The sequence below is a fragment of the Chrysochloris asiatica genome, unplaced genomic scaffold (genome assembly GCF_000296735.1).
Source record: "Chrysochloris asiatica unplaced genomic scaffold, ChrAsi1.0 scaffold00043, whole genome shotgun sequence".
Lineage (NCBI taxonomy): Eukaryota > Metazoa > Chordata > Mammalia > Afrosoricida > Chrysochloridae > Chrysochloris > Chrysochloris asiatica.
The window spans coordinates 14,559,493-14,568,260 of NW_006408561.1; the positions used below are offsets into that span (position 1 = coordinate 14,559,493).

An 8,768-nucleotide genomic window follows, 5' to 3' on the forward strand; every position below is an offset into this window, starting at 1 on the left:
AACCGCTGACCTTAAGGCTCACAGCCCGATTCGTAACCACTACGCTACCAGAGCTCCTTACAGGGTGAGGGTACCTGGTGGAAATTCATTTATATTTGTTCAAGTGAGAGTAATGGTGGGAGATTAGATTATGAAAGTTTGAAGAGCAAGAAGGTATACAGAAATCATCTAGGAGCTTGGGGGAGAGAACAGATCTGGGAATCTAGTATAATTGTTAGGAATCATCTTGTGGCGAGTGTTTATAAATTTTAGAGTGAGACCAGCAGAATGGTGATATATTTTCTTGAATCACATTCTGGTACACAGATATAGGTGCAGGTAAGTGAGGAATTGAAGGTCTATAATAGGGATCTATTGTAACATTTTAAAGTACCATTCACCTCCAAATATTTATTTATTTATTTGTTTGTTTGTTTGTTTGTTAGTTTGAGGAAGCACCTGGTCTCTGGCTGATTTTGAAACACACAAGGAGTTTCTAAGTCAAAATCAGAGTTGAGACTTTACATTAGTACATTACATTGAGTCCCTTGGTAGCAAAAACAATCAATGCCCATCTACTTACAGAAAGATTAACTATTCAAATCAATCCAGAAAAACCTCAGAAGAAAAGCCAGGTAATCTGTTTCCAAAAGGTCACAACCATGAAAATCTTACGGAGTGCAATTCTACTCTACACATATGGGGTTTCCATGAGTCAGAACTGACTCAAGGGCAACTGATGGAATAGCATATAGCACATACTTGAGGAAGATGGGGGTATGGAGCAGTTGTGGGTGATGAGACTAGAATGAAAAGTTAAAACAAGTTGTTATTTGTTCATTGTTGTTACGTGTCGTCGAGTCAGTTCCAACTCGTAGCAACCTTGTAGGGTTGTATAGGGAGTGGCTGGTGGGTTTGAACTGCCAACTTTGTGGTTAGCTGCTACTACTGCCTCTTTGCAAGAGAAATATGAGGCTTTCTGCTTCCATAAAGATTTATACCTTTAGAAACCTTATACAGGATTGCTATGAGTTGGAACAGACTCAGTGGCACTTAACAACAATAGCAATTTATTTCTGGATGACACTGATGTAGAAGTTTTGGACTTGGGAAAATTCCTAGGATGGTTAGACAAGATAAGAATAAAGGAAATGTATAATATTTTAGGTTTCTGATTTTAAAATTATGCCTATGTGGATAGAAACAAATCAATATGCAAATCTTAACCAAATATCTAAAATAATATTTTCTAATAGAAGTTTTGTTTGCTAAATTTCAACCTAACAATTTTTGTTGTTGTTGTTAAGTGCCATTGAGTTGGTTCCGACCCATAGTAATTCTGTATAGGATTTCCAAGGAGAGGCTTGGTATATACAAGATGAATAAATATTGATTTTGTTACAGAAGTTCTGACAGAAACGTAATGTGAAAGGGGATATATTTTCAGTCCTTTGATGTGAAACACATCCATAAGGTTACTCAAAAAATTTTTATATAAGCATAGATTACCACTGTGCAGAAAATGGAAAGAAAAGGGAAATCATGTTTCTTCCAAATATGCCAAATACCTTGTATTACAACTAGAGTGTAAAATGAAGGAGTCCCCAAATGTCTTGTTCTCCAAAGCAGTAGAGACAATGAAGGTGTTTACTGTGCTTTAGGCAAATGAAAAGTTTTCAGTCCTAAAAACAAAGTTTGGGAAAAAGAAATATGCAAATCACAGGATTGGAGAACTTTACAGTTTACCTGACCATGAAGTTCAAAATTCATAGTGCTAGTAGGCCCTCCAGAAGTCCTACTTTGGCACTTGCAAGATAAACACTGGATCATAACGTTGGTATGAACCACAATGTCGGCCATTCAAACTCACCAGTTGCTCCTAAGGGTTGGTATGAGTCGGACCCGACTTAATGACACTTAACAACAACAACAACAACAACAACAACAACAGTTTGGTACTACTAGCAGGCTTGTTGCACAAATAAATATGTAATTTACAATTTTATCCCTTTTATATGAAAATTTGAAAAAATGCATTGAAATAAAAATCTGTTATTTCTTTCTTGTCGCAAACAAGGCAAAGCACCTGTCTTCAAGTCATAGGAATTTTACCTGAGTAAGATTCAAGCAGAAACTCGATAACTTGCCTTTTGTTTCTTCTCTGGTTCTGAACCTGCAGAAGAGAAACAAGAAACCAAATACTGAAATACATATTGTACAAGTACCACTTCAACAAAACCAATTCAAGAAATAATGGAACTAGGAACAGCAAGCTTTCAATGGATGCTATGGAGGTTTGTTCCCTCTGCTATCATTTATGTTTCTTTAGTCAAGGTTCAGTTATACTAACATTTAAACAACTCCCAGGAAACAATTTTCGCTGTTAAGGCTGCTTCCATGAGCAAGGGAATTCCTTTGATGAGCTCTAAAGGATCCGTAACAGTACCTCCTATGGGGCCATGTTGCTAGGTAACAGCTTGTTTCCTTGGACACAGTGAATCCATGGAAGACCCCCAAAAGAGGTTGCAGCTCTCATATCCCCTTCTGGGAACATGATGAAAAATGCCTTCAGGAAAATAGCTTTGTGACCAACAAAACATGGCTGAAAGGTAGGAAAACAAGATGTTGAAAGAAACTTTAGTTAATACTTGAGAGAATAACAAAAATATGTAGATAGTGTTACCAGATTAAATGTCATTTAAAAACTTGAAGTCATGCAGCCTGTGTTACTTGATGCTGGTAGTTAGAGAAGCAAACCATACTAGCAGGTTAACCTCTCTCCTGATGCCGTGCATCTGGTTACAAGTACAATGCAACTTCTATAATCATCGTTGTAACAGAGAGAGATGGACTTATTATTTTAGTAACTGTAAGTTTATAGATAATTGCTTGTGTATACAGAGATCATGTGTGACAAGGGAAAATAAACAAGATAGCTAGCTGAAAAGAAATACCTATTCATGTTAATAGTTCATTTAGATGAAATTTCTAGATGAAATAATTTTAGCTTATTAAAACAATACCATTAAAATTAGATAAAATGAGAAGACTAACCCCAATCCTTGCTTTCTTGTACTTCTAAATTTCATAAGTATCTCTAAAAATGTTTATCAAAGCATGCTGATAATTTAAAAAATATACAATTAGCAGCTTCACTGGTTTTTAGAATTTGTTTTTTGTCTTTCTATTGCTACTTAACCTGGCTGTCAGTTTTAATAATTGATATTTGCACATTCACATTTTTTGATTAAGTTTTTTGGGGTCCATGCTTATTAAATTAAAATTATTGCTGATTAATGTATGCATGGAGTCCTGGTGTGGTACCGAAGGATAAGCACTTGACTTCAAGGTTGGTTTGAAATGCAAAGTCGGTGGTTCAAACTCACCAGCCACTCCTCAGAAACCCTATACACGGAACCGACTCAATGGCACTTAACAACAATAACAATATAAGTATATAAAATATATATTTAAATCTTCCATTTACTGCCCATAGGTAAGAGAAGAATTGTACCTAGGTAGGGGTTTGGAGACCAAAGTCGTGATAGAAGTTCTGGCTTGTGTTTGCTAATCAACTGTGCTCATTTCATGAGATATCCAGATAGTATGTTGATTTTAATGTTAAAAACTAAATATGTTATAACTGGAGAAACGGGCACGTGAAACTTAATAAGGCAGCTGTTGCTGTTAGTTGCCATTGAGTCTATAAATAGAGTGACTTAAATGGTCAGAAATTACGTGTAAATAATAATCATTTTGTCCTGCTTTCTAACACCTTTTTTTTTTCTTTGAATACTTCAAAGAGGATCATACTTGTTTAAGGGGAACTTTATATGAGAACTATGCATACTTTTAAAAAATCTGCATAATTATTAAAGAATCCATGGTGGAGCTGTAGAATAACTGCTACAACAAGGTCAGCAGTTCAAATCCACCAGCAGATCCACAGGAGACAGATGAGGCTTTTTGTTCCTGTAAAGATTTATAGTCTCAGAAACTTTATACAAGGTTGCTATAGGGGGACCTCATGGTAGTGGGTTTGGTGTGGTTTTTTTGGTGTTATATTTTATTATTCAATTAATAAATCTTGAAAATTATTTTAGAGCCAGTTTTAAAAAGTGATATCGAAGCTACAAGTTAAATTTTATTTTATTATTCAAAGTTTGAAGGGAAAAATTGGATAAGATAGAGTGAGAAAAGAAAGCAAGAAGGAAAGATGAAATGACAGAAAGAAGTTTTCTTTGTGCCAGTATTTTTTCAATCACATTTCTGCACATCGGACTTATTCATATTGCCCTCAAAAAACATTGAATTTCATTGAGGTTTTATAGTTTTATCTTTGTTCATAAAAATCAAACCCATGGCTTTCAAGTTGATTCTGATTCACAGCAGCAATTCTATAGGACAAGCTGGGATTTCCCTCATAGGATTTCCTAGGCTGCTGGCACTGTAGAATCAATGCTGCACTGCTCACCACAGGAAGATTAGTACTTCAAAACCACCAGCTGCTTCTCAGGAGAAAGGTGACACTTTCTGCTCTCTAAGATTTATAGCCTCAGAAATTATGCAGGGTTTTTATGAGTTAGAATTGTTCAAAAACAGTAAATTATTATTTTTATTTAATTTTTTTTTTTTTTTTTGGTAACCTATACAGAGAAGTGTTCCCGTAAAGATTTAGAGCCTTGGAAACCCTGTACAGGGTCACTATGAGTCGGAACCGACTCCACGGCACATAACTACCACCACCATATAGAGAAGCAGACTATGACATTTTTTCCCCTTGGAGCCAAGCACTTAACCACTGCACCAGGCTCCTATTTTTGTTCACAAAGTTTCCCTAACTGCATAATATCCTTTATGTGTCGTTGTTGTTGTTGTTGTTGCAAGCACTTAACCACTGCACCAGGCTCCTATTTTTGTTCACAAAGTTTCCCTAACTGCATAATATCCTTTATGTGTCGTTGTTGTTGTTGTTGTTGTCAGGTGCCATCGAGTCAGAACTGACTCATAGCGACCCCATGCATAGCAGAATGAAACAATGTCCGATCATGGGCCAACCTCACTACCGCTGCCACACTTGATGCCATCAATGATGTCACCTGGCTGATCCATTTTGTTGGGGGTCTTCCTCTTTTTCTCTGACCCTCCACCTTACCCAGCATGACATCCTTCTCCAGCGACTGTGTCTATAGTTTTGTTCTTATACTATTAAATAGAGCTAATTTTTCAATATTGTTAAACATATAGAAAGTAGGAAACTTTTCTCAAGTATTAAAAATCTTCTAAGCAAAATACATATTTCTACAAAAAAGTTCAAAAACTTTCTAAGTATAATCTTGCATAAGAAACATCTCAGTCTCTCATTTTCATTGTTTCAGACATTTGAACACACCCTTTCACTTCTATAAATGTCAGTGAATTCACTAGTAGCTATTGAAGATGGCAAGCTTTTCCTCCAAAAAGTGTTACTGATGTTTGTTCGTATACTTATGTTGTACCTTTATTTGGGTCCATATTGCTATTTATATTAATTGACTTGGTGCTGAAGCAATAGAGAAATGCAAAGTTTGTAAGAACCCAAATTGGGTAATATAAAATTAAAATCTGACTCATTCAGAGAAAAAGACATAAAATAGATATGCCAGTTGTAGATTTTTCAAAATTCTAATTAATTACAACATGGTTTTAGAATCAACAATTCAAATAGTTTCATATATATCTGTCGAAAGCCTAGCTTTTTGGTAGCAAACATTTTGTGATATCTGTAGAACACATAGTTTTTCAGATCAATTCATTGGTATATTATTATTTACTCTATTTATGGGGTAAGTTCTAGTAGCGTAATATGCCGTTGTTGTTAAGTGCTGTCAAGTGAATTCCCTCATAGCAACCCTGCATAGTTTTTCCAACGAGTGGCTGGTAAGTCTGAATTGCTGACCTTGTGGTTCAAACCAACCTTATGGTCCAATGCTTAATTTAAAACTATTTTTAAAATGTTGATGCTAGTTGCTGTCAAATTGTTGTAAGTGCTGTTGGGTTGGTTCTGACTCATAGCGACCCTGTACCAGCAGTTTTGCAGGAGAAAGATGAGATTTTCTGCTCCTGTAAAGATTTACGGCCTTGGAAGCCCTACACGAGGATGCTGTGAGTCAGAACTAACTCCACGGCACATAACCACCACCACTACCACCATAGGGTTTCCAAAGAGAAGCTGGGTAGGTTTGAATTGCAGACATTATGGTTAGTGATCCAGTGCTTATCCTACAGTACCATCCCAGGAGTTCTTAAGTATGTACAGAGTAACTAAATATTGCCCATCTTCATGATCACTGGTATTTTTGAGTCCATTATGGTGACTATACAAAGGCATTAAACTGTGGATAACTTAGTGAAGAATGGGTATTCCAAACACTTACCTGTGCTCAAGATGAACCTGTATATAGACCAAGAGGCAGTCATTCAGACAGAACAAGGAGATAGTGAATGGTTTAAAATTAGAAAAGATGTGCATCAGTTCCACGTGCTTTCATCTTACTGATTCAATCTGCATGCTAAACTAATAAACTGAGAAACTGAATTATATGAAAGAGAATATGGCATCAGGATTAGAGGAAGACCCATAAACAACCTGCAATGTGCAGATAACACAAACTTGCTTGCTGGCAGCAAAGAGGGCTTGAAATAATTACTGATGCAGATCAAAGACTCCAGTGTAGATTGCATTTCAATGCAAAGAAAATTAAAATCCTCACAAGTGGACCAATAAATGGCATTGTGATAAATGGAGAAAAGATTGATGCCATTTGTCAAAGACTTCATTTTTGCTTATGTACAATCAACATTCCTGGAAGTCACAGTCAAGAAATCAAATGACATATTGCATTAGACAAATCTGCTGCAAAAGACCTTTTTCAAGTGCTAAAAAGCAAAGATGACAGTTTGAGGACTAAGGTATGGCTAACACAAGCCATGGTATTTTCAATCACCTCATATACATATGAAAGTTGGACAATGAATAAGGTAGACTATAAAATAAAATAATGGACACATTTGAATTATGGTGTTGGCAAAGAATATTGAAAGTATCATGGACTGCTAGAAGAACAAACAAACCTGTCTTGAAAGAAGTACAGCCGGATTGCAGCTTCCAAGTGAGAATGGTGTGATTTTGTCTCTCGGTTTTTTTTGTTTTTCTTTTACAGCCAACTACCTTCTTTTATTGGATTATAAGTGAAAATACCAATGTCAGAGTTTCCAAGCAGACTCCTAAAAAAGCACTAGTGGTCTGGGACCTAGATTGTGTGAGTGCCAGGACTATCAGGTTTTGATGCAGGTAGAACACCAGGGTGGTGGGAGCTGAGGGGACTGGACTGGCACCTTGCTGGGGATTTTGGCTGTGTCCTTGGTGCTGGGCCGAGTGGGTGAGAGGCCTGCAGAAGTGAACAGGGCAGTCAAGGCATTCCATGCGTTGATGGTGCATCGGCGGCTCACAGTGCGGGTGGTAGGCCTGGGGTTCTTGGCTGCCTTGTATTTTTCCAGGTTCTCAAAGTGGGTCAAGGACTTGCAGTGGGAAAGCTGTACCCCTGAGTTGCTGTGGTAGAAATTGTGGCAGATACAGCAGACGTAGCCCATCACAGGTACCAGGAAGTCCACACCACAAGCGGTATTGAGGGTGTTGGTCTCTGAGTCCTTCCACTCCTCTCTGGATATATCTCTGGACCTTACTTGCTTGCAGAACCCTTCCTCAACCTCATCCTCTTCTTCCTCCACCTCTTCATCACCCTCAAAGCATCCACTGTGATGAAGTGGTCCTTATCTTGACCAGCTGTCTCCTTCTCGAGCATCTTCAGCTCCTTGGCTTTGTCTTTGTGCCCCTGGGACTTCACGTGCTCCACAAACTTGTGGCGGAGGGGGGGCAGGGGTGTCTTGAAATAATGGCTGCAGACAGTGCATAACGGTTGCAGGGAATGTTTGGCAATCTTGTGATCCTGTGTCCTGCGGTGTTGGATCAGGTCTGCCATGTAGTAGACTTGACAGGTGTTACACCAGTAACTGAGTGGAGGGTCTTCCTCTTCTCTTTCCAGCGTGTCTCAGGGCTCTGGCAGCAAAGACAGGAGGCAGGCTTGGCTCATTTTCTGGATCTCCCCAAGCCACTGCTGGTCTTGGGCCCCTGCCATGTGGTCCTGGAACCCCTGCTGACTGGTGCAGTTGACCTTGCAGATATAGCAGAAGAACTGCAGGGCGTGCTTGGAAGGTGTGTTGGTGGTAGCAAGGCTGATAGATGTGGAGTCATTGGGACACAGCCTGGGAGTCAGGGGTGCAGTGCTAAAGGCTCAGCTGTCACTGCTCTGCAGGATGGTGACCTTCAGGGAGCCCCTGCTACTTCATACCCTGAGCATATCTTGAGCTCGTTTTTCACATTCTCCCACATCCAGGCAAATGGCTGCTTCTTCCTGTCTCTCCTCCATGCTGACCTGGGTGTCCACTGGCCCTGGCGAGGCCTCCTCCAATTTCTACCACCTCAGGCAGCATGTCCAGCACTATGGAGTGACCTGGAACTGGTGCCTGCTCTGGTACTGGCACTAACACCTGTGGCTGGGTCTGAGGCTGCCCCTGCCTGTGCCCCTTCCAAATTTCTTAGAATAGATGAATGTTGTTTTTGTTAGCTGTCACTGAGTCAGTACCAACTCATATCGACCCTATGAACAACAGAACAAAATACTACCCAATTCTGGCCAACCTCACAATCATTGCTATGTTTGAATCCATTGATTCGGCCACTGTGCCAA

The 8,768-nt window shown here is 39.0% G+C and overlaps 1 pseudogene; it reads right to left on the reverse strand.

The window, feature by feature from the left end:
* Positions 1-7,296: 7,296 nt before the first annotated feature.
* LOC102831974 overlaps positions 7,297-8,768 on the reverse strand; it is an 8,611-nt pseudogene continuing 7,139 nt past the window's right edge.